The sequence below is a fragment of the Octodon degus genome, unplaced genomic scaffold (genome assembly GCF_000260255.1).
Source record: "Octodon degus isolate 3935 unplaced genomic scaffold, OctDeg1.0 scaffold00024, whole genome shotgun sequence".
NCBI classification, from domain to species: Eukaryota; Metazoa; Chordata; class Mammalia; order Rodentia; family Octodontidae; genus Octodon; species Octodon degus.
This window is the reverse complement of record NW_004524600.1, coordinates 19,422,348-19,449,885: the sequence shown is the minus strand read 5'-3', so window position 1 is coordinate 19,449,885 and position 27,538 is coordinate 19,422,348. Positions and strand designations below refer to the sequence as shown.

At 38.3% G+C, this 27,538-nt stretch overlaps 1 pseudogene; it reads left to right on the top strand.

The window, feature by feature from the left end:
- LOC101564931 lies at positions 1-27,538 on the top strand (annotated as a pseudogene).

The following is a 27,538-nucleotide window of genomic DNA, read 5'->3' as shown; positions in this document are numbered from 1 at the left end:
ATGGTCCATATAGCGGCCTTTACTATTTCTGCCTGTGTTTTTCTGGGTGCAGGTATGGGGGAGATGATGCAGATGGAGAACGGATTTGTTAAGGAAGAAGAAACAGAGGAGAGAGGGGACAAGATTTCCTGGGAATGACATAAGCACACAAAATCTGTTGTGGGAATCTTGTATTTGACTTAAATTAACAGCAAAAGGAATAAGGGCTCAGACCCCAGGTAAGCTTGGGAGCCCTTTCCAGCCAGGGTGACGTCCCGTGTCAGCCCTTCTTCGTGAAGCTGTTTTAAATCTACCTCCCTCTTTCTTTTCCATCATTTCTACAGGTCTGGGTGTTACTGTCTTCTCATAAGGCTTGCCAGGTCCAGTCAGTACAGCTCGCTCTTAATTTTTCCCTCCCTTTGTTTGCCAAATTAACACCATGCTCACAGGCAAGGATTACCTTTGGCTAGAGAAAGGCAGCACTTGTGTGTTAAGGTGAGGTGACAGTTTATCAGCCTGGCGAAAATGCCATCTTTTAGGATTTATGTTGTTTCTCTCAAGCTCTTTGCTAATCCCCGTTATCATTTCTGTCAGATTTGTTGGCTACAATCAGTTTGCCATCCAATGTAGCATATCTGAATGCTGGTAGCTAAAACCACATCTTAAACTGAGCCATTTTGTTGACTAACAACCAAACTGAATACAAATTTAAACTATGGGTCACTTTTATTAAATAAAGAAAAAAGCCACCTGTTGTCTTCCAGGTATGTAGTTGCCACGTCTAAATGGGGAGAAACTAAATAATAAGGAATCTCTATTAAAGTTCACTCACATGCTGCTTGTCATGACATGCCGGTTGCTGCTGTGCTCGCTCTCGGGTAGATGATTGCTTTAAAAGGAAGGGGGTGGTGAATGAAGGCAGGAAACAGGAAAAGGAGTGTTGTTGGACTGTCCTGCTGCAATGCTGCTTGTGGTTAGATTTCTGGACTTATGTGTAAACATATATAACTATTCCTATTTTTAAAATATATTGTAATATTTTTGGTCATGTTCTGTAGGGACTTAAAGGTTAGCATATCAATACTTGATGAAAATACCTGTTCCATGTTATGCCTAAGATGTTTGGTATTCAGACAGATAGTAAGGTTAAGTTCAACAGCCTAGGTTGTATGGTAATAACAATAAGCTTCTCTTCTGGATGGTTAACAACCTAAGTTTGAAGACCAAAATTAGAGAAAAAGGAGGGCTGCAAGGAAAGCCAACATTTTGACCTTAACCTTCTAAGGTCAGTTAAGACTCAGGACATATGAGAACTTGTACTGTAACATCATGTAACTCAGTTGTGTCCCAAATTTTCTGATCAAGGAGGTTATGGGGCCAAAGAGGAAAGTGATCGGTGATGTAGAGTGTGCCTATGGAGAGTCCCATGGAGAGAAAACATTTTCTCAGGCTTTCACAGAGAGCAAATTGGTCAAGCAATGGCCATGACTCATCCACATGGCTGACACTGACAAAGGATCTATAAGCTCTGGTACAGGGTTACAGGGTAAATCCTGAGGGAACTTGACCAACCTTATCAGATGCAAAAGGTACGTTTCTTGTTATATAGGCCTTGCTTTATTTTGTTCTTAACCATCCAGCAGAAAAGTATAAAAACAAAGTATAAGAAGTAAAGCCATGTTGTTATGTTGAGCTGTAGAGGACTCAGGTCAACAATTTCTGACATTGCCAGTCAAGCGGAAGACCCAATACTATTATGGGCTACTGGACTATTTTGCTGAGTTCACAAACCTATAATATTTAAATGACTGAACTAAATAATAAAAGGGGATACAGATGAATGACCATTTTGTATCTGTGTATTCAAAATGGTTAGGATAGATATACAGCTACATTCTCTTAATTCAATGAATAGAGGGATTTATTCTAATAGTGTTTGTAAATATGATATCATGTCTGCATCTTGTACAACAAATAACCACAAGGAAGACAGTATGCAATGTGTTAATTATTGAAACTGTCATACCAATTTGATTTGAAACTGTCTCATTGCTATTTGTTTCTCATTAAAATTATGGAAAAAAGAAAACTCAGGATTATACTCATTTTATTCATTATCTGCTTTAACTAAGCAAAAATTTTACATAGAAATAACAATAAATTAATTAACCATATTAAATGACTATATGTACACTTAGAACACACACTGTGTAAGTATATGAGATTTTCAAGGTGACAGTGAGTTTTTTCTTATAATCCAATTTAAGCTGTATCAACAAAAGTATTCAGAGTGTTTATGTATAAATTTTTGCTTTGTTTTGATACCACTCATTATGATGAAACTGGCTTTACAGAGTAGATTAACTAGAATAAATTCAGAAATTTAAAACAGAAAAAAAATTTAAAAAATAAAGTTTACTCATAAGCCTGGTTATGTACACACACACACACACACACACACACACTTTGTACTAATTTTGAATGTGCAAAAAAGAAACAAATGGAGGCAGACTTTAGGTAATGATGTATCAAACTTGTTATGGTTTGTGTCTAGGTGTCCCCTCAAAGCCTCATGCAGTCATGGGGTGGCTTCTAGAGTTTGTGATTAACTCATGATCCACTGGGATTATGGGTGTGAGTGCTGCTGGGATTATGGGTGTAAGTGCTGCTGGGATTATGGGTGTGAGTGCTGCTGGGATTATGGGTGTGAGTGCTGCTGGGATCACGGGTGTAAGCACTACACCCAGTCTGGGGCAGACAGCCTGACTGTGACTTTAGGAAGACAGACTTGCTCTCTGTTGCCTTTGTTGCCGCTACCCTCCCTGTTGCTCTTTCTTTTTGTTGTTTTCCCCCACCATAAACTGCTGTCATCTGCCCTATGCTGTTCTGCCTTGGAGCCAGCTGAGTATGGGCTGAAACCTCCAGTCACTGTGACCTAAATAATACTTTCCTGCCTTCATTTTAGGGGTTAGGTGTTTGTCCCAGCAACAAGAGAAAAGTAACTGAGACAAAACTAGAGACAACTCTATCTAGGAAGAACTATTTCTGAAGAAACAGGTTGAAAGATAAAGTGAAGAGCAGGATCCTGAAGCTAATCAGCCTTCAAGCGATGATTCTAAATATGCTTTAGATGAAGGGGAGACTTTGTTGCATTCCCTAGAAGTGAAAAGCAAAGCTAAGCAAAGGAAAAGGAAGCATCAGGTATTGATGCTGGTGATTTTTCTGTATTGAAAGAAGTGACGTTTTCCAACAACTTTTACTGTTCGGTCACTTTAGCTAAACTCAAAATTCTTTCATGGATTAGATTTTTTTTAAAAGCATAGAGATAGTTAATTTTTTCAGGCTTATGCACTATGAGAAATACCCCTTTAATTGGGCTTAGATTCATGAGATAAAGGAGGCAAATAAATTAGCAAATATATAAAAGCAATGCAATGTACTACAAAGGTAAATGCCACAAAAATTGTATGTGTGAGAAAAACATAGTGTCCTAGACTGGGCTGGCTACAGATACTAAGAAGAGTGACATTTATGCTGATGTTGTAAAAGCAAGAAGATACCCTTCTTGCTTTGGAATATTGCATATTTGAATGTTTTAGTATTTGGGGGAATAAAAGACAAGTTGACAGTTTTGACATGGAAAGAACTGAAGATATAAGAGGAGAAATGGAATCCAAAATGGGAGGTATTTTAAGACATTCTTCAACTGAATTCATTAATACCTCTCTGCAATACAACCAAGTGAATCTAATTTCTATAAGAATTGCAAGAATGCCTGGTTGGCTCTATGCTAGTCTTCTGGACAAGGAAGAGTGTACCAGCCAGCTCTCTTAGTTGTAAACTTGAGTCTGACTCAAGCTTCCTTGATCAAAATGGAAAAACGACTGAATGAACACAAGGAAGCTATCAGAAGTAGTAGAGAAAAGAAGAAAAGCCTTGAGAAACAAGGAGACAAGGAGGAGACTGCCTGTACAGCAGCAACAGCCTAGCCCGGATTCAGCCGTGTTTCCACGTCTCTGCATTTCGAAGGGGCAGTTTGCTGCAGCTGCTGGCTGAGTGAGTGAGCCCCCAGGGGAGCCACTCACCTACCTTACATCAGGTTTGGTTTACTGTCCTGTGCCCTTTAAGCCTCCACTACCTGCTCAAGGTCCCAAGAAGGGGAATGAAACTGAGAGCATTCCCTTTCCATGTCTCAGGGGACAGGGAAGACATGGTTGGTTTCCTTTGACTTTCACAGGAACTGATGCAGATGCTGATTCTACTGAGATACACACACACACACACACACATACAACTGAGATACACACACACACACAATGACAAATATCCAATGTACTTCACATTGCTTGCTCCATAGCTTCACTAACACCCTTATCCTTATGCTATCATTTCAAAATAAAAAGTACTTGCCTCATCTAACTATTATTCCTATTGTCACAAACTGTAATCATCTGGCTTCAAGACCAAAACCCTTTTCATCATTAGACCTGTCACAATTCTACTTTGAAAGTATACAATGCTGCAGTGTGTGTGTGTGTGTGTGTGTGTGTGTGTGTGTCTTTCATATTTTCGGTTGAGTCTTATTTGGAGGTTTAATCTTTTGAGTTCTTCATGTATATTCTAGATATTAATCCTCTGAGGAATATCTGACAATTTTTCCCCATTCTTTAAATTATCTTTCACCCTGTTGCATATTTCCTTTTCTGTAAAGAAGCTTTTTACTTTGATATAATTCAATGTGTTAATTCTTTATGTTATAACTTATGCAAATAGCAATGTCTTCAAGAGCACCACCTATTTCATCGTTTAGTGGATTAACTGATTTTTTTCCCCCTGTATTTAGGGCAGGGTCTACAGGGTCTCACTACATAGATCAGACTCATAGTAATTCTCCTGTTGATAGCCTCCCAAGTGCTGGGATTACCGGGGCACGCCACCACGCCCAGTCTCTATCACTGCCTCAGCTTGCCCCAGGGGCGGGGCCAGCACTGCAGGCCTTGGATCCAACCTGGAAGCTGTGCTTTGCCTAAGCAGGCGCTTCAGTCCTCTGAGCTATCAGGCTGGCCCTTTGGATCAAGTGTTTCTGTTTCAGCATTTCAGCATTATCCATTCTGGTTTTAGAAATATGGGTCAACATTTAGTCTTCTGTGTGTGGATAGCCAGTTTTCACAAAACCTTTTAGTAAAGAGGCTCTCTTTCCTGCAGTGTATTGCTCAGGGCACTTTTTAAAAGATCAGCTAGCTAAATGTGCTCGGGACGTTTCTGCAACTTCTGTTCTGTTCTACGGTCCACATATCTGCAGCTGTGCCAGTACCATACTGTTTTTATTGCTGTAGCTTGGTAGCATCACTTGATATTCAAGACTGTGGACTGTGTGGGCTGTCTCAGCTTTACAACTAGCATTCCTCTATCAGCTTTTACTAGAGAGCACAATAAAAGAAAGGGCCTAACCACTTCATCAGTTCCATCAATCTTCACTCCTTTATCTTTGGTGAAACAAGAATAATAGAATTTTATCAGCATCTCAGAAGTGTTCCTCATCTTTGCTCAAAGGAAACCAACTATCCACTTGTTGGGGGCCGCGCCCAAGCCATGTTATTAAGATGGCGCCCATTTCCTGCTTCCTGACTGCTATACTTTGTAAACAGCCTTCCTTGTTATCAACCTTGCCCAGCTACTGGTGACGCCAACCTATCCCCTGTCTGAATCTGCCTTGCCCTGATTGGTTTACGTGTTACATATATACTCGCGCTTCCCTGATCCAGAGGAAGCACAAGTAGTGAGCCGCGGCTGAGCGGACGTGTAGAGGCTTCGGTTGCTGTGAACGGGAACAATAAAGAGCTTGGATTGCCGTGCCGGTGTTGTGTGCTCTCGTTCAAGGGACAGCGCGCGACATCCACTGATTTCGAATAACATAGGTTAGTTTTGCCTGTTTTTAAATTTGACACAAATGAGATCATGTGAATTTATTCTAGTTCTGATTTCTTTTGCTCACCAGTGTGTACACTTGTAGCTTATAAGGTCTATTTGTTGTTTTATATCCCAGTATATCACCTACCACATTGCTGAATAATTTTGTGGATACAGAGCCAATTTAGTTATTCTACTGGTGATAGATGTATGTGGGTTGCTTTCGTTTTGCAGTTTATAATGACTAGTGCTATTCTTAGCATTTTTGTAGATGACTTGTACTGCTTTTGTGTACTCCTGTCTTTTATATATCAGAACTGACTTGCTGATTTAAGGGTATAGCTGTATGTTGTTTTAGAAAATTCTGTCAGTTTTCCAAAATATTTATGTTAGTTTCTTCCATCCATAGCATATGTGAGTTCCAATTGTCCCACATCTTGGTGAACTCCTAAAACTATCAGATTTTTGAAATTTTAACCATTTTATTATTATTATTAATATTATTATTATATTTATTTTTATATTTTAGGGAAGGGTCTACAGGGTGTTCAGGGTCTCACTACTAGATCAGACTCGTAGTGATTTGCCTGTTTACAGCCTCCCAAGAGCTGGGATTACAGGAGCATGCCACAAATCCAGTCTCAATTGCCTTCTCTGTGTGCCCTGGGTGTGGGGCCAGCACGGCAGGCCTGGGGATTGAACCCCCAGCCCTTGCACCTGCTTGCAGGTATTTTATCTGCTGAGCTATTTGTCCAGTGCAATTTTAACCACATTTATATGGGAATAAATATAATAAATTGAAGCTTTCTGTTTAATTCTACGTTGTGTATCTACTAGATGCCAGAGTGGAGCTAGTCTTTTATGTGTTGGAAAAAATTACCAGTACACAACTCTTAAAAATTCATGACTATCTTCCCATCTATGTGGAATAATTCCATCTAATAATTTATTTTTCTCAAAGAAGTATATACTTACATACAAGGTCACCTGTTCTGAGTGAGAAATGCTATTCCAGGGCTCCTATTAAACCCAAAGGAGTTTACTGTAGAATGCTAGATCCACATTTAGTTGAGAAATTTTCTATAAAGTTTCTGTATAATTAATGACCCTGAGTAAAAGTCTGAAAGTAGGTTTTAGTCTATCAAGACTCATATTACGAGTATACTTATCTCCAACAAGGATTGTAAGACATTAATAGAAGTTAAATTTTTTGAAAAGTCAGATCGTTACTTGGGTGACATCTTAGGTTAGATTTTTTTTGGGAGTTTATACTAGAGTGCATTGTAGTACCTTGGCTCATGAATGCTTTTGCTTGCAAACAATTTGGTTTTCAACAGAAGCATTTGGTGCAGTTGTCTTTTTGTTTGCAGACTGCAGTGGACGAGGAACATGACCACAGCTTTCCTTCCTGCTTGAACACAAACGTGTCTATCTTTTCCAGAATAGCAGAACAAATTAAGATTGTGAATTGAAGCACCACTATAACTGTAGAATAGCTATACTAGATGTCTCTTAAAAGATAAAATGGGTATTTAAACAGATATTCAAGTCATATATCAAAATGAGTAACTTAATAAAAGGCGTAATATTCTATGAAGTACAGCTTTTTGCTCAACTTAGGACTGTAGATAATCTCCATCCTTGGGATTCAACAAATGAGCTGGAAACACAAAAACCCTTTTCTGGAGCAGGAAGGACAGCAATGGTGCATTTTAGGAAATGAAGAAAAAAAAAGAGACAAGAAGAAAGGCCAGCAATGGTACATTGTAGATAGCCAAAGACTTTCAGTGATGATATCAGTGTCCCCTATTGACCCCTAGACCATCAGCTTTGAAGTCATGGGATTACAGGACAGTAGAGGAAGCAGACCTTAACTTTCAGGCACCAGGGGGTCTTGTGCTGCTTCTCCATTTACACTTTCAGGATGCTGACTTAGGGATATTCTTGAATCCACCACCAAAGAAAGCTCAGCCAGAGGCAGATTTCCTTTGATTTTAAATTAGTATGCATTGACAATTCATAATAAATACATGAATTGGGTGAACTGGTACACAGACTTCCTACATTGCTACATGTGTCCTTATTGTTCTTAGTCTGCAAGATTTGGATGAGTGCCTCAAACTTGTGTGAGCTTAGAGGACAATCATGGCTACAGGCACAGGCCTGATGTCTGTTAGGTCTCCCCTGAGTTCTGGTTACTGTCTCTTGTCCAAAGTTCTAGCCAGTTATTGGAAAGCTATTATTTTCCTAGAAACACTAGTTTTTTTTTTTTTGGGGGGGGGGGGAGAGTACCAGGGATTGAACTCAGGACCCTGCCAGCCAAGCACTTATTCTACTGAGCTATCTCCCCAGCCCCACTCTAGTGTTTTTTATGTCAGACATTTCCTGATCATGGTCCTTTCAGGATCTGCAAATACACTTGGGAGGTTAAATGCTCTTACATATGTGCCCCCATGTCCTCTTCCAAGATGTACTCAAGGTAAGAAGGAACATGAAAGACCATTCTTATGGGACAGGGAAATGTCATGGCACAGAGGAAAGGTTGATCTGCATCCCAAAGTTTCTTATGCCTACAGTCATAGAATTCTCTTATTTCTATAAATATAGTGATAGCAATCACTGGCTGATGAAAATGAAAAGAGAAAGAGAGGAAAAGGCAAAGAGCATTGAACTTGCTTCAAATATGTGGCTTCTCATTAGGCTTTCAATGGTCTTCATAGGACTTGGGGCTCATGGACCAATGTTTGTATTCAGGACTACTGTATTTCAACAATTATACATTTTCCTGCTGGATTCGGCTGTGGTTTTCAGATATAAAAAGCTCTTAGAAACGTAAAATGCATACTAAAGTATACTAATCTCACATGATGTCCACTACTGTTTCTATGATTCAGATAGTTTTGTTCTCACAAAGAAAATAATAATCTTTACAGTCAAAATAGTAGAAAAATAATTATAAATCACTTTTTTTAGTTTATAATTTTCTCTCAAAGAATATGTCTCAGGTAGGTATCAATATATTGCTAACCACCTGCCAGGATTGCCCATGTGATGTCTCATATGAAGCAAATTATGAAAAAGACATCTTTGGTGAGATAAACTCTTATGAAAATATTCCTTGACCTTCGTGTTTCCATTGAAGTTTTTCCCTGCAAAATTTTTTTATTGATGGAATCTATGTGACTTAACTAGGTCATATTTGATGATATTCATATCCTTAAAAGTTGAGAATGATTGCTCTGTCATTGGGCCTGGAGTTATTATTAGGCAATGATAGAAAATGCAAGTGAAGAACGCTTACAAGGCTTGATGTAACCATAAATTTTCAATATCTTTCTCCTCTATTTGGGGGTAGAGAAAAGAAACCATTTTCCTTGCATAATTTAATTAACCTGTCACTTTATTTTGGAGGCTTGCTAATTCATAACCCAAAGGGAGGGATTTTTATAGAACATGAGAACAAAAGCTAGATGCTGAAGAGTTAAGCAGGATAAGCAAAATGTGACAGCAGAATTATGTCTGAATCAACATCAATTATGAAATAAGTTCTGAGGATTATTTACTGCGTAAGCTGGAGAGTCTGTGCGTTGTTGCCCTTAATTTTCTTTATCTGGCTAGAACTTCCTGTTGTTTACCATTGTAGAGTTAAAATAATAGTGTCAATAATAGTTATTTAATAGTGCAAATTTCTTGATAGATATTGTATATTTCTATTTATGTATGTACTATTTAGCACTCTCCTAAGAAGTTTCAGTAAAATATTTGATAATGATTATCAAGTAATGCTCAAGAACATTTTTATACCAACTTAATTTGCAAAGTTATTACCACTCCAAAAGAAACTTGAAAGTACTCAGATAACTAAAAAATATGAGTCTTGGGTGACTACATTCCTCAAAATCTTTGATTATAAAGAATTGATTAAAAAAGAACTCAAATATGTTTTCAAAACAATAAGAGATACTCTTTTCTTTAGAATAATAGAAGGTATCCTAGAAAATATGAAAACATCAGTCATTTAATATTTGAAACACTATAGTTATAAATAAATATTTGTGAATATTTATATTCAGAATATTTTACTGCAGAGTCCAGCAACTTCCAGTTATTTTTCTGTATTCTTACAGAAAGTCATCATAAGCAAAGGTGAGGGGCAAGCTCTAGGTAGGCAGTTGTCTTAATTACTTTCCTCATCGCTGAAACAAAATTCCTGATGGCCAAAGTTAAATGAGGAAAAGTTTATTCGGCTCATAGTTGGCAGGGGTTTCACTTCATAGTTGGCTGGCTCCAAGGCAGGATGCTGTGGCAGAGGGGCATCACAGAGGAGAAGCAATTCCTGGAGGCAGAAGGCAGCAAGGCAACAGGCAGCAAGCACAAGTGGCCAGCTGTGGCCCTCTCTTGTCCCTCATATCTCATCCAGCTACCCACCCTCAGAACAGGTAGGACGCACACCCAGAGTTGGGCAGCCTTCATCCTAGGATCATACCGTGAGTCGATACCAGCCATCATAGCCTTGATCCCAGCAGGACACACCTGAGATCCAGCTACCAGAGCAAAGCCTGCTTATGACCACATGAGGCTTTGGGGAGCCATCTAGACATAAGCTATAACAGCAGCCCACTAAGTCAGTGAAAGGAACTGTTGATTCATGGCCTCTGTGTACATACAGAACTTGCCATGCTCAGGCCTAGGTAGCAGGGTACCTGACCTTCACCTCTCATCCTACAGAGGGTCATTTTCCTTCCCTGGCCCTCTTCTATGCTTCCCTTCTGAGGTAGGAGCTTGTAAGACTGCCATGGCCATCAGGAGCTCTAGCTCACATCCTTATACACCATACTGAGTTGCCTGAGATTTCAGAACTTTCTAACCAATGGCCTTGAACCTACATTGGAGGCTCTATCAGCCTCTTCTGGGGGCTATTTACCTAATATGGAGAAACCATAGGTAATTAGTATTTGCCTAAGAGATATCAAAGGGAGACCAAGAGCAGGTAGGGGGACCGTCTGGTCATGAATACTTGTGAAGCACTGACTGATATGGGATGTGGGTGGGAAGAGAAGGGAAGGGAAATCCAGCTAGAAGCTGAGTGTGGGTCATGATGTTCCATACCTCTGTGTTCTCACACAGGAGGCCAAGAATTTTACAACTATCTTAGCCTTCCAGGGTGTTATGAAATTATATTTGTCAAAATAGGAGAATAGAACATATTTTACTTAACAGATTGTGAGCTTGACTTAAAACATTTAAATATTCAGACAACAGCACATGAATTTCCATTTGTGGTCCTGCAGCTCCAGACCCAAATATTCTTCCAGAATTCCTCTCGTTTGCATCCCCAGCCAGCAGAGACTCTTTCATCCTTAGCACCTAGCACAGTGCTTGACACATAATAAGTTCTCAGCAGATATTTTTAGGATAAAAGACTAAATTTGACTGTCCTTCTCAGTAAAGCAGTGAAAAATTACATCTCAGGAACATAAGCTCTGGAATGGAAAATAAGAAGCAACATTATCTGTAACAACCCAGAGTACACTGTCTATATAACTCATTTACCAATACTTCTGACACTTGGTATAACCTCAATAAGGGTTACCTACCACTATTAATTACAGAGGCTATGGATTATGTAATATTATATCTCAGCTGAGACCCAGTAAGTGTAGTTTGTATAGTCACTTTAAAATATGTGATCAATTTTTAACAACATAAAATTTTTCATAAAGACTTATTGCCACCTAAATAATTTAGAATTTAACCTAATTGGTGAGTTCCAGTGCTTGTCAAATTATTTACTTGGATAACCCCACAGCAATGACATTTTCAAAGAAGACATTTCATTTTAAGCTATCTTTTAATAGAGAGTTATATTGCTTCAAATTCTCATCTACTAGAATTTTTTGTATTGGATAAGTTTTACAGCATTCATTAACCCGTAGTAAATCTATGATTTCAAAAACACCTGTTTAAGTTCTTAAACCTATTGCAGGCTGGGACCAAAAAGGGCTTTATTACATTATAAGAGGAAATGATAGCCACAATTGGTCCAACAGATATATCATCTGTCTACAAGTTTGTCAAGATTTTCCCTGTATGAAAGAAAATGACCCCGAGAAGTAGCTGAGCCATATATATTTTTAAAATTTTATGTATTTGGTACAGGGTCTCACTAAGCAGCTCAGACTCTTAGTGATCCTCCTGTTTCAGTCTCTCCAGCATTGGGATTACAAGCATGCACCACCATACCTGGTCCCAGTTGCTGGTTAGGCGAGCCAGCAGCGGAGTTGGCAACACATGTGGTGCCAGGGATTGAACCGCGGTCCCTGCATTTGCCTAGGCAAGTGCTTAGACTACTGAGCTATCTCCACAGTCCCAGATGAGCCATATTTCTTTTAAGCTTTTACAACAAACAAACAAAAAACACCTTGACTAGTTTAGATTCACATAAATCCTTTACAATTTTTAAAAAATATGCAGTACTACATTGGCCTATTTGAGCAATGCTTCCATAACAAAATAAATCTTACAAAGGCCCACATAAGTTTATATTCAGAGAAATCCTTCCCTTTCTAGAAAAATCTATATGGTAGTATAGATTGGGTATATATATATATATATATATATATATATATATATACCCAAAAATTCTTTGCAAGCAGACAGGATGTAAATGGCACAGCCCCACTGTATGCCCCCACAGTGTGTAGGGGTGTGTGTTTTCTCTACCTGTCTGAGTATCTGCACCAGGTGTGCTTGCAATATGTATGTAGTTATTCAAGTAATGAAGATTAATGAAACATTTGAATATTTTAGTAATCTAAAATGCTAATGACAGGTTGCAAAACAAGAAGGTAAAATTTTGTCAAGAGAAATTAAATTCTGGGTAAGAGAATAAGATTTCAGTCTCCCAAGTCTGCGCCATGCCCTAGTTTGACAGATTGAACCATCTTAGTCTACTCTGCTCCCAGAGTCTGCTGCCTGGGCACAAGCCCAGGGGATAGGAGTAAGGACACCAGTTTTCTGGAAAGTAATTTTTTCTCTATCCTGTTGGTCACTCTTTCATCTGGAGGTGTTCATATATTAAAGAGAATTCAGTTTTGGTTTACCACAATAAAATTAAGCCAAGGAGGAAAAGTCCATTTGGCTTTAACTTTGCAGATTTGTGTTCTTAGAGATACACCCATTTTTAAAATGCATCCCTTCCTGTTGTTCAAGAATGCTACAGGTTTCATCACATTGTACTCTGCCTCCTAAATGTCAGTTGGGTACCTATAGACAGGAAGAGCTTTTGCAAGGGGAAGGATCAACAAGGGAACCAAACAATCTCTAGTTTGTGTCTAGGTGTCCTCCAAAAGGCTCATGTAGTCACTAGGCCAGGCTTCTAGAGTTTGTGATTAATTCATAATCTAATACTGGGATTATGGGCATGAGTGACACTGGGATTATGGGTGTGAGCAGGATACCCACCACATAGCCTGAATGCAATATAAGGAAGGAAGACAGGCTTTTTCTCTGCTTCCACTGCCCCTGCTCATTCTTTTTGTCTCTCACTATTTTGTTGTTTTCCACTGCCATGAACTGCTGCTCTCTGCCAGGAGCCACTCTGCCTTGGAGACAACCAAGTATGGACTGAAGCCCCAACAAACTGTGAGCTAAATTCTGGGTGTTGGATATTTTGTGCCGGCAATGAAAAAAAAGTAACCAGTACAGTCTACTTGTCCTATATTGATAAACCAGCAGCTCTTTTAAAATTGTGTGTGTGGGTTAAAGAACAAAAGTTGGAGCAATATTGCTATAAACATATTTTGGCATAACACTATATTTCCAGCTTCTGTGCTACTTCGTGTGAGTCTCAGAATACCCCTGTGAGCTACAGAGAGTAATCATTACTGTCCTTTTTTCAGACCTGAGGAAAGTGATGCTTAGAAAGATTGAGAAGCTGGGTCAAGCTCCTATTTCTCATATTGACAGTAAGGCAGAAAGGTGACTCTGAGCCACGCTGTCTCTCTGGCTCTGTCCTACAGGATACAATTAAAATGAAAATTAGCCATAGGAGAAAGAAGAGAGGGAGAAGTAATTTGCTTAAAGGAGATGTTTCTCTGAAGGTTATGACAAGGATAAGAAGGAGAGCCAATTTGTTAATTCTTTTAGGAAAATATAAATAGTACTGATAGCTTTTTGATTGCATACTATTGGAATTTGAAAGCTTATTTCAAAATGGTTGAAGTCCATACTAAACCAGCACTACTAAGGATTAGATGAGTGCTTGTGCTTCAGAAAATGACTCTATTTCAATTCAAACTTGGAACAAGGTGAATTAATTTATTTTCTTCTTCCCAAACTGTGACTTCATTTCAGTAATCAGTAGCTAAGCCAAATATATATTCTGTGTGCCTAGTACTCTTTAAAGAATATTTGTATATTTCAACACATTGCATGTTTGTATTGGCTTTAGGACAATTCTTATGACCATTTTGCAGATTAATAAATCAACGCACAAGCTGGTTAATAGATTGTTGAAGTCATACAGTAAGTAACTAGGAGAGGCTGCATTTGGATCCATTCCACAGCTTTTATTTTACGATTAGGTTCCCAAGAGCTTAGTAAAAAGGTTTCTCTACAGGAACTACCTGCCAATTATAAAATACAACATTTTTTTCTACATGCTTGTTAGTATAGAAAGAATAAAAGCCCTGATGTGGTTTTTGTGATTTCAAGAGGAAAAGAAAATAGAGCAGCACCAAAGACTCCATTTTCACCTCAACTTCTGTCTCCTGGAGATGCTGACCTACTCTTCTTTTATGTGTTTTTTGATGAAAATCTTTAGAAGGAAATAAAACAATGATGAGAACCTGGTGTGTTCCTGTGGATCAGGTGATGGGCACCGTGGTTTGCTAACCCACAGGCTTAAAAATAAGGGTTATGTTTTGTACAGAGAGCACAATTTAAACTGGGAACTTTCAGCCAGAGCATGCCTTCTAAACCATCATATAGAAGCACACAGTCAGGGCTGGTGAGATAGCTCAGTGGACTAAGTGGCTGCTTAGGCAAGCCCAGGAACTGGGATTTGATTCCTGGCACCACATGTCATTCCAGGCCTGGCCCCTGGGTGCTCTGAGTGGCCACTGAGGCTAGTGTGGTGGCACACACCTGTGATCCCAACACTGGCAAGGCTGAAACAAGAGGATCACTATGAGTCTGAGCTGTGGAGTGAGACTCTGTACCAAACACATTAAAAAAAAGTAAAAGAAGAAGAAACACACACACACTTTGGAGTATGATTTTAAATGTCAAAATAAAGACTAAGGAGAAATGCTTCAACATAAACTAGTAGTGATGTGAAATTGCAGAGTGATAAAGGATTTTGAAAAAATATTTATGTTGCTTAAAGTATTTGTAAAATTACGTTGCTTTTAAAATTGTTTGGAAAATAAAATGTATGGTTTTAAATATAAAATGTAACAGAAAATTAACTGAAAAGTGAAAAATTAATATACTGAAAATTTAACATAAAGTGTGTGGTCTTTAAACATGTTTTCCTCAAAGTGAAATATTATCATTTGGGTTTTATTACTCACAAAGAAATACTGTACAAAGAATCAGCTATCAACTTCTGTAACAGTGCTTAACAAACTTGCCCTGTAAGGGGCAAGTTGGTAATTATTTCAGGGTACGTGAAAAAGTCTCTGTGTATTTTTTCTTTTCTGGTCCTGGGAATAGAACTCACACTCTCATGATTGCCAAGCAGGCACTCTGCCGCTGAGCTAAATTTGTAGCCCTGAGAAAGTCTCTATTGTACGACCATTCAGTTCAGCTGTCTTGTGAAAGAAGCCATCGCCAATGAAAAACCCAATCAGCACAGGTATGTCTCAGTAAAATCTCATCTACAAAAATGAGAAGCCTGAGGAAAGAGGAACTCTTCTACAATGTCGGTGGGAATGGAAATTGTAGCATCAGTATGGGAATCAATGTGGACATTCCTCAAAAAATTAAAAAATACAAATTCCATTTGACACAGCTGTTCCTCTCCTAGGTAAGTTCCCAAATGTGCTGCAGGCATCATATGTCAGGGGTGTGTTCATACCATGTTTACAGCAGTACATCTTCCAATAGCTGAACCTTGGATATGGGGCATGTGTCCATCAGCAGACGAACAGATGAAGAAAATGTAGTTATACACAACGGAGTATTGCTCTGCCACAAAGAAAGACAAAACAGAGGCATTTGTAGACAAATGGATGCATTTGAGATCATAAACTTAAATGAAATGAATCAGACATGCATGTTTAAATATGTCATGGTTTCTCTTAAGGATGGTCTTCGGAAGTTGTGAGAGTTTCAAATAGTTAAGATACGTGCTAATCTGTTTCATTTATGCCACTAGTTGATTTTTGTTCACTGTAAAGAAAATGTTATCCTCTTATTTGTTTGTTTCCTCTTTGGAAGACAGTCTCCTTTGCCTGAGTTGTACTCTGACTAACACTTTGGGCATTCTTTTAAGATCATGATGTAACCATTGTTATCTCTAATTATTTTATTATGAAATTCTGTTTTATACTTTCATAGAAGTAAAAATGAGTATTATTATATTTTCTTTATTACATTGTTAATTTTTTTAAACTTATAAGCAGGATAGATTTGACTGTGTGCTGTAGTATTTTGACCCCTTAAAAAATAATAGGCTCCCACTTTGAGAGTCACAAAATATTAACACCAAAGAAAAGTAGACACTAATCTAAATTCCTTCAATTCAAAGAAGAATTGGAGAGATAGAAGTAATATTTCAGAGCAGTAATGAGTAACAATCTAAAATTCAAATAGTATTTGGGTTGAGTTTCAAATTATCGGACAAATCTAAGCTTTATTTTTCTTATCTATAAAAGAAGACAACAATAATAACACACAGGGTTATTGTACATGTAGGTAGCAATTTAAGAGAATTGTTTGGCTCAGAATCTGACATAGAGAAAATACTCATTACAGTACTATTTAAATTGATTAAGCTTGAATATTGAGAAGTTTCTCAGTTGTGCTGCATGTTTCAAATGCTACAGGTACATAGAGTTAATGCTGTCATATTGGGTAGCAAAGAACTCTTGTGTTATCACCAAAAGTTTTGTTAGACAGAAAACCTGCAGCTACAGATATGATTGATGGTTGATAGGTATAGCTACAGAGATAGACAGAGAAATAGATTTATTCATTGATTTACACAGACAGATAGACAAGACAGCAGATAAGGATATGGATGCCAGAACTACTACGCTTCCCTCCCAGTCAGATATAATTTCAGAATAAAATGCTAGCTCCAATCAGCCTTCCTTGCCATTACAGAGTACCAAAAGAGCAAGTGAATAATGATACGTGATCTTCTGCATAGGACTGGCCATCACCATGGTAACGACTAGCTACTAACTTCAGCTGAAGTTTATCTTCCATTTAGGTCTTATTTTGGGGGAAACATGGGAGAGCTAAAATTAGACATAAAGACGGGCTGATATTTGATCTGGATAGTGAGAAGACATGAACATGAAAATTACTGGGGCAGAACACTGTAAGGGCTAACAGTGTCAAGGCTGAGACAAAGAAAAGGTAGTGCATTGGCAGGCAGACCTCGGTGGAGCTGAACTAGTGGAGCTGTTGTGTATGTTTTTTCAAGGATTCCCTTTAAAACTAATGGCTAAGAAAACTTTCAGGGTGTTTCAAGTAAGGGAGACTTTGATTTATATTTTTTTATAGATCATGCTGGTGTGATGTACAGGTGGACAGTAGAAGATGCAAAAATCTGTAGATCTTGCCAGACACTGCAGTAAAAATGAGGTCAGAGGGAATGGTGGCTTGGACAGGAGGTGTCAGGAACAGCAGGACAAAATCACTGGGATTAGCTTTCAGGGCTAACATTTGCTGAGTACATTATTGAATTTGACAGAGGAAGGAAACAAATATTACAGATACCTTCTAATTTATTAGGAAACAGATATGACGAGGAAAAGCTAGGGCAGAATTAGAGAAGAAATTCCGGCTTTAGAGTGCTTAAATGCTTCTTAGACATTGGCACTTGTTTACCATGGCTGTAGTAGCAAGTTATCACAAATACAAAGCTTAACATGACAGAAATGTGTTCTCTCTTGGTCCTAGAGAAGAGAACTAGAAAATCAATTTCACTGGGCTGAGTTCCAGGTAACAGCAGAGTCACACCTCCTTTGGAAGCTCCAGAGGAATCCATTTCATGCTATCACGAGCTTCTAACATGATCTGGCTCTAAAGCTGTACTGCCCACTCTTCTCCTCTGTAGTTTCCCTTCTGCTAATGTATATTTTTTTCTGCCATGTCTTACAATGGCATAAGTTATTACACCTATGTTATACCCAGATAATCTCCAAAAAACTCACCATCTGGTGCTCTTCCCTGTAGTCTTCATGTAGAAACTCTTTTTTCCAAATAAAATGACATTCACAAATTCCAAAGATTAGGCTCTGGATTTTATGGCTAGGACCTTTTGTTCAGACAACATACAAAATGAGATATTGAGTGAAATCTAAAAAAAAAAAAAAAAGAAAGGATAGGTACTTCCCCTGTGAATGTAGTAGTAGTCAGCGTACAGGTGACAGATGAAGCACAGGTGTAGTCACTCAGGATGGGATGAAGAGGACTTAGAAACAGCTCCTGGGGCTCTCTGCCCAGCGGTATAGCAAGGAAAAGATTGCTGCAAAAATGCAAATTGAAAATAAACATAGAGAAGAGTAAAGAGAAAAACAATACCTCAAAATCCAAAGTAAAAAAAAAAAAATGGGTAAGTTACCAAATTAATCAAATGCCCACCAGAAATTAAATAAGCTGGGATAAAGAATTTCTTTGATAAAGAAGATAATCTGAGTACAGAGCATAAAAGAAGAAATGGTAATCCTAGTTCTGCTACTATTACATCTTTAATGATCTTTGGATATTAATAATTTTCAAATTATTAAGAACATACTTCTCATTAAATTTAAAGACCTTAGTTTTTAAATTTAAAAAACCTTGAAATGCTTGATAATGTAAAATAAACATTCTCTTATTTACATAGTGAGGTTCACTAAATAAATAAATAAATAAATACCAGAAATCCTTTGAGTTTTAAAGCAAAGGGGAAATGTGAAAAAAACAGGGAGGAAAAGCTGCACACATTCCCTTTGTCTTAAAACCTGGGATGCAGTTTTTAAGGGTCACAACATGAAGATACTGAGAAAAGAATCTGAGCTTATTTTGCTGTGTGATTTAGAAAATATTTGCTTTCCAGGAAGAAAAATGACACTAAAACTTGTCAATCTTGACCGGTATTCTGGGTGTTCAAAAAAAACAGAAAACAGTTAACTAAATAAAGATATTATCTTTGAAGTAGCCACAAGGCTATACAATGGAAACCATGAAAAAAAATCTAGGAGACAGAAGATTGGTTGATGTGTAGTTATACATTTCCAGACATCAGAACACTCCCAAGTGGCTTGGGACAATTATGCTTTGTCATTTCTTTTTTCTGTGACTTGAATGAGTCCTTCTGAAAAACATGGATGAAGCTAAACTGTACAAAAAGACTAATACTACCTAATTCGAGGGGTACAAATAATGACTCTAAAACACAACACTATAACAATTAGGGCTGGGGAGATAGCTCAGCAATATACGCACCTGCCTGGCAAGCACAAGGTCCTGAATTCAGTCCCCAGTACAAATACATAAATAAATGAATAAGCAAATAAATAAACAAGTTGAGATATGGGATATAATAACATTAAGATATTTTATTTGACCAGAAGAGAGAAAAATGTTTATATACATCAGTATTTGTAATGTGTGATTGTTAATATTTTAGAAGTTATTAATAAAATAAAAATAAAATATAGGCACAGAAATTTCAAATGAAAATGAAGATCAAAAGCAATCAGGAATAAAAATCATAGAAACAAGGTAAATATAAAGCAGAGGATAAATCCAAGTATAGCAGTAATCTGAGGAAGCAAATGAACTAAACTACCTCTTACAAGGTAATGATAAAGGAAAAGGAAGGAAAGAGTAAAGAAAGTTCCACCTGTATGTTATTTACATCGAGATGCTGAAATTACAAGACTGCACAAAGATTGAAAATTAGTTATGAAAAACTACAAACCAGAAAACACTAACACAAGAGAAGATGCTACAGTGGTATTGGTATCAAATCAAACAGACTTACTGTTAAGGATTTCATTCTTAGAGACAGGGAGGGCAATTTCATAATGATAAGCAACACAATTCACAAAGAAATTATTCTGATTTAAAATGTATAACAGCCATTTAGCATGACTTCAAAGAAGAGAAATATTAAAATTTATGAGTTTCTAGGAGAAATTAATCAGATACACTAGACGTGGGGAAACTTTCATATTCCTCTGCTTAATGCACAGCTGAAGCAGATAAAATCTCAGCAACGCTTTAATATGATTATCCAGTAAATATGTATGGAGCATCACACCTCCAAATTGGAGAATAAACATTCTTTTCTGCTATATGAGAAAATTTGAGAAAAGAAAGCTTTAACAAATTTTATAAAATTAGTAGAGAATTCCTGCATTCTGAGCATGATACAATTAAGATACCTGTTTCAAACTTACTGAAACAACAAATAAATCTGGAAATTAAAAATGCACTTGTGTAAGGGTCAAAAGCCATTATAGAAGAAATATAAAAATATTTGGAATGCTTTAGTAACAGCAAATATAATCTAGCAAAACTTTTAAGTAGTAATTATGGTAAAATTTTGAAGAATATTTGAAAATAAATAAGTTAATACAAAAAAATAACAGCAGGTCCATCACGAAGACTGATGACTTAAGAGAGCAGTGACGGTAAATTAAAAATCAAATGAAGCTTAAAATATGCATAGGATGGGTCAGTAATGTCAAACTGTGGTCTTCATGAAGATTGGAAAAGTACTAAACCTTTGACATGCCTGAAAGAAGAATAGGCACTAAATTGCAATGAATAAATGTAAACTACAGATAGAGGAGTGATTGAAAAAATGCTAAAACACATTCAAGATGATTGGAAAACTAAAAGGAGATAAATTTTTTTAATAAAGCATAACTTTAGAAAACTAACTCCAGGGAGCAGGGAGATGGCTCAGTAGAATAAGTGCTTCCCTGGCAAGCGCAAGGGCCTGAGTTCAATCCCTGGTTCTGATAAGAAAAAAAAAAAAAAGCTAACTCCTAATTGAGGAATAGAAATCTAAAAAGTCTGTAACTAAGAGCTAGAGAAGGACAGACTACTACTAAAGGACTCTTAGAGAAAGTGCCTGGTGAGAAAAGACTGAGCTCACTGGATGACAAGATTCCCCTGAAGTCACTGCATCCAAGATGTACTATCTGTCTGTCTCAAAGTCAGTCAGACATCTTCTTGCACAAGGCCTCATTCATAGTAAGTGTCTTGGACCCTTACTACAGGCCCCAAGTTGGTGCTACCCGTACCAGCAAAGTCAATCCTTTTAGTGCCTGGCAGCACCTCAAGGGTGACAAGATCAAGTTCTTTGACCTCCCCAGTAAGTCTGTCATCTCCCTGGTATTTGACCTGAATGCACCAGGGCTGGCACTGTGCCTGTGGCTAGCTGGCAGAAGTCCCCAGCCCCACCTGTTCGCTGATGACGTTCTCTGCCTGGGTTCCCCGAATTCTTACATTACAAAGTCTCTCCATTTATGAGTTATAAAGAATCACTGTCGAAGGGGCCTCCACCACACCTCAGCAGTCTCAAGTACAGAGTGAGAGAGATCCTGCCATACCAAGGATCTGTCCTCCCAGTCACTGCAGGCAATGCCATGGACTGCTGCAGTCCCCAGGAGGAAAACATTTTGGGGCCCAGCAAATGTTATGGAGGTGTCTCTGAGGAGATGGAGGTAGAAGAAGAAAGGCCAATAGATGTTTGCTCTGTCTCAGGTGTAAGGCTGCAAGAGAATGCAAGATGACTGACAGAGGTTACTCCCTGCCTTGTCTTGGGAATGAACCTTCACCTGAAGCCACAGAGCTCCTCTGGTACACAGCCTTAACTCTTCCTTGGAGCCCACAGTGCAGGCTAAGCCAAGTCACACTTAAATTTTGGGCTTCCAGTGCCCAGTGGCTGTGCATGAAAAGGGAGGCAGCAACAAGAAGCCTTCCTAGTTAGGGTCAACTGTTAATACTAAGCCCCTAAATCCAGCAAGGAGCTCTGGCCCCTACCTAATGTCAGTGCATTTCCCCAGACGGGACCAGGACCTCTTTCTAGGCTGAGCTGGCAGGCTGCTGTTACCCCAACTCTTCTCCCAAACTAGATCTCTCTTGAGGCCTAGAAGCTACTAGGTGTAAAGTGGAGCTGACCAGGAGGCCATGAAAGCAAGACTACTTCACAGACCTGAAGACTGGGGTGCTTCTTGCCAATATGTCTAAGACACTTGGATAACTGCTGTTTGCACTTACTCCACGGCAGACCACATCACTACCTTTCTATGCAAGGGGAGGGCAAGGCAGTGTGGCAGTCATGGCTCTTAGGCCTTTTCCAGGTGATTTAATCTATTTTCCTTTTTATAAAGGAGTCTTAACGCTCTGCCTCATAAAACTTTCAACCTTCTGGTTGGGAGTGGGGCTAGTTTTGTAGGCCTTGGGGCCTGCTCTATGCATTTGTGAACAAATATACGCTGGTGATTAAACGGCTTACACTTGGGCTTTCTGCCCCTTCCTGGTATGGCTGGAACTTGGGAACAGTTTGTCATCACAGATTTGCAGTGAGGAACAACCGAAGAGTGAAGATGGCCCAATATTTTCATAATTCATTTCTGTCTTTGTGTAAAACTTTACCAAGACACTTTCAGATTTAAAAAAATAAAATTGTGTTGCAGATGAAAACAAAAAATAAAAATAAATAAATAGTCTGTAAGTATTAAAGATTTTTGAATAAGCAATTTAAATAAATCTACCCTAAAAACAGCTGGTTGTATCTGGGAAAAAAATTCATCGTACAAGTAACTCCACACAATACAACTCCTTGCGCTGGGGAGATAGTTCAGCAGCTTAAAGGCCTTTCTGGCAAGCGCAGCTTCTGAGTTTGATGCTGGTTAAAAAAATAGATAAAACCTCTTCAGGAAATTAAAAAGAAATAACATTCTACTATATTCTATGAGAACGAACTTTCTGCTTTTCTTATACAAATACAAGAACAGGACATATAAAAAAAAGGAAAGAAAATCTGTAGTGTTTTACCGATGAACATAGATAAAAACATTGTATCCAATAATCTATAGTATTTTTTTTAATTCAGTTTAACAAAAATGACTTTTTCTGAGAGGTCTTCAACAAATATTAGAAGATTCAGTAGTGTGGCATACTAGCAAATTAAAGGAGAGAACCTGTATAATTGACACTGCTATTGGAAAATAAAATTTCTCCAATTTGTATTTCTTCTTTTGAGTTCTTAAACTAGGGAGACTATACGATATTTGCACATGTGGGTCTGGTTTATTTCACTTATAAGTATTTCTTCAAGTGGCATCCAAATACTATAAATGCTTCAAGTTTATCATTCTTTATAGCTGAATAATACTCCATTGTATAAAAATACTACATCTTTTTCAACAATTCCTCATGTGACAGGCATCTTGGTTGTTTCCAAGTGCCTAAGGAGAGTCACATGGAGAGAAAACATTCTCTCAGGCTTTCACAGATAGCAAATTGGTCAGAAATGGTTGTGACTCATCCATATGGCTGACACTGACAAAGGATCTGCAAACTGTGGTACAGGGTGTCAGGACAAATCCTGAGGGTACTTGACTGAACTTATCAGATACAAAAGTTACATTTCTTGTTATATAGGTCTTGCTTTATCTTGGTCTTAACGATCCAGCAAAAAAGTATAAAAATGAGGTATATAGAGTAAAGCCATATTAATATGTTGAGCTGTGAAAGGCTCAAGTCAATAACTTCTGTGGATAACCTACTACTATTGTGGAAAGATGGACTGTGTTGGATTGTTTTGCTGAATTCACGCACCTATAGTATTTAGATGCCAACGGAATACCCATCTCTGACAGGACTAAACAAAAAAAGGGGATACAAAGGAAGGACCATTATGTATCTGTATATACAGAATAGTTAGGATAGATATACACCTATTTTTGCTTAATTCAATGGGAAGAAAGATTTGTACTAATAGTGCTTGGACAGGATATCCTGTCTGTATCTTGCATTATGGATAACCACTAAGAAGACAACAATGTACAATGTATTAATTATTGAAAATATCCTATTAATCAGTTTCAAAATGGTCTCATTGCTATTTGTTTTTCAATAAAATAAAATTAAAAAAATAAAAAAATAAAATGTCTACAATTATAACAAACAACTTAAAGTCAATCAAAAGGTGAATAATTTGTACTTATTCTCCTGGATAATGTGCAACAAATGAAAATAGAACTCAGTTCTACATAACAATGCAGGCAAATTTCATAAACACTTTAGATCAACAAAAGTAAGTTTTGGAAAATATACTGTATAATACAATTCTTATGAAATGTTAAACAAGTCTTCATATATTTTAGAGATACATGCATGCATATGAATTAAAAGTAAAGATATATGTGTGAAATGGTTTTCAGGCAATTTTAAACAGGAAAATCCTTCAGTTTTGTGGTACCCCAGAGACAGTGGAGGTAGAAAGGAGATCAAGGAGAAGTTTTAGATTTTAAGTCAGATAATAGATCCATGTATTTTCATCACATGAATCTTTTATAAAAGCTCTGTTTTTGTACACATTTTCCATGAGCAAGTAACACTGAGGAAAGTTTAAAAGAGAGAAAATTTGATAGAGTCAACAGAGTAAGTCCATGTAGGTTTAAAAGTCTGAAAGAGTAGAAGTACTGAAAACCCAAGGATAAGAGATAGAAGAACACAACTTGTTACCCCAAACTGAATTTCAGAAATGCAAAATCAAAGATAGGGGAAAAAACTCTCTGTTAGGTGAATAGAGTTCATGGAAAAGAAACGGAAGAAAATAATAGCTTTGCTTTTGAAAAGATAGTGAAAGCACCAGGTTAGAGTACTACATAGGTCCTACATACCTTGAACTGAAAAGTGCCAGAAATAAGAATAAAATAACAATGGAAAAACAGGCAGCAGAGCAGTTCTAATACCATGTTTTTGGTAAGTAGATCTCTATCGAAAACAACTGGGAAGATCAATATGGTAGCCTGATTATCAAAATTACAATTACTTGGTCTAATTTTGTCTTGTTTCAATAAACAAGAAAATGTATTTTAAAAGTGAATGAAGATCCTTGAATGCCAACTGAGCACCCCTTGCTGTGGCTAAGAAGTAAGGAGTGGATGTGGGGAGCGGCTGAGTCTGAGGTCAGCAAACTCATTGAGCTCAGAGCAAAGCCAATCCCAAGGCCACAAATGCCAGAGGCAGACGGTGTGAACAAGGTGAGCTTCAGTGCAGTCGCACATCAACAGAGCTCTGGCTTTGGTGTTTGTCCCCGTTAACTGCAGCACAGGTAGCTCTCAGAGTGTTTTGCTTTCAGAGTTCTCAGCAAATGCTGAGACCATGCACTTGGTATCTGTACTGCACTATTCTTTTGTTTGTTTGTTTGTTTGTTTGTTTGTTTGTTTTCACTTGGTATAAATAAAGACCATGGGGCTAGGACATTGTTGCTGCTTCTGCATCAGAGAAGTAGATCTCACCAAAGCTTTTCTTAAAAAAAAAAAAAAAAAAAAAAAGAATGTGAATGGTAAGTGACAAGGTTAGGGCCAGCAAGATAGCTCAGTGGACTAAGCACCTGCTTAGATAAGCACAGTGACCTGGTTTCAATCCCCAGCACCACCTGGGGGGGCCCCACTCCCCGGCATGCTGAGACAGCCACTGAGATCAGGCATGAAGGTACATATCTGTAATCCCAGTGCTGGGGATGCTGAAAGCAGGAGTATGACTATGAGTCTGAGCTGTGTAGTTTTTTTTTCAGAAAAAGAAAAAGCAAAAGAAAAAGAAAAAGAGGAGGCTATACATTCTACCTGTAGAGTCTGGTAAGTGGAGCTTGAGGGTGAAAGAGGGTGGGAAGTTTTTATGTGATAGCACTTTTAAGTGAGCAATGTCTGTGGAGTTCAGCTCATTTCAGTCGCAGCTGGATGATGACTCTCACAACCACAAGGCAGACAGGTTTATTAGAAGCTGCTACGGAGAGCACAAGATAGTCACGGTGTCTTAGTTACTTTCTCATCACGGAGATCATTGCAGTGGCTGACAAGGGAAGGAGAGTTTCTTTTGGCTGACAATTTGGTGGGTTTAGGTCCATGTTTGGTTGACTTCAAGGCAGGACAGCATGGCAGAGGGGAAATAGGAAGAGTGAAGGCAGGAGCAAGGAGATAAACCCTTCCTGGCCACCCCCCGCCCTGTGACCCACCTGGGACTAGGTTTCACCTCTTTTCCTTTTTTATCTTTTAAAAAAATTATTTAGCTCACATTGAACTCTAGTTGGAAGAGGCAAGTCTGATCTCAAAGTGGAAGTAAAATCACTGCCCAGTTGCCGCCAGCCCAACTCTGGCCATCGCCATCACCACCAGGGAGAGGAGAGCCATGATCCAAAGGAACCAGAGCAGTTGAGGAAGCTGTTTATTGGTGGTCTGGGTTTTGAAACTACTGATGATAGTTTAAGAGAACACTTTGGGAAATGGGGCACACTCACAGATTGTGTGGTAGTGAGAAACCCTCAAACAAAACACTCCAGAGGCTTCAGTTTTGTGACTTACTCTTGTGTTGAAGAGGTGGATGCAGCAATGTGTGCTGGACCACACAAAGTTGATGGGCATGTAGTGGAACCAGAGAGCTGTGCTAGAGAGCCTACAGTAAAGCCTGGTGCCCATTTAACAGTGAAGAAAATTTTTGTCGGTGCTATTAAAGAAGATACAGAAGAATATAATTTGAGAGATTACTTTGAAAAATATGGCAATATTGAAACCATAGAAGTTATGGAAGACAGGCAGAGTGGAAAAAGAGAGGATTTGCATTTGTAACTTTAGATGGTCATGACACAGTTGATAAAATTGTTGTTCAGAAGTACCACACTATTAATGGGCATAGCTGTGAAGTGAAAAAAGCCCTTTCTAAACAAGAGATGCAGTTTGCTGGATTACAAAGAGGCTGTGGAGGTGGATCTGGCAACTTTATGGGTCGTGAAGGAAACTTTGGAGGTCGTAGAGGGAATTTTGGTTGTGGTGGAAACTTTGGTGGATGAGGTTGCAGTGGTGGAGGAGGTGGCAGCGGAAGTAGTTATGCAGGAGGTGATGGTGGATATAATGGATTTGGAGGTGATGGTGGAAACTATGGTGGTGGTCCTTGTTACAGTAGTAGAGGAGGGTATGGTGGTGGTGGACCAGGATATGGAAACCAAGGTGGTGGATACGGTGGTGGTGGAGGAGGATATGATGGTTACAGTGAAGGAGGAAATGTTTGTTGTGGTAACTATCACGGTGGTTGGAGCTATAATGATTTTAGAAATTATAATGGACAATAGCAGTCAAATTATAGACCCATGAAGCGGGGCAGTTTTGGTGGAAGAAGCTCTGGCAGTCCCTATGGAGGTGGTTATGGATCTGGTGGTGGAAGTGGTGGATATGGTAACAGAAAG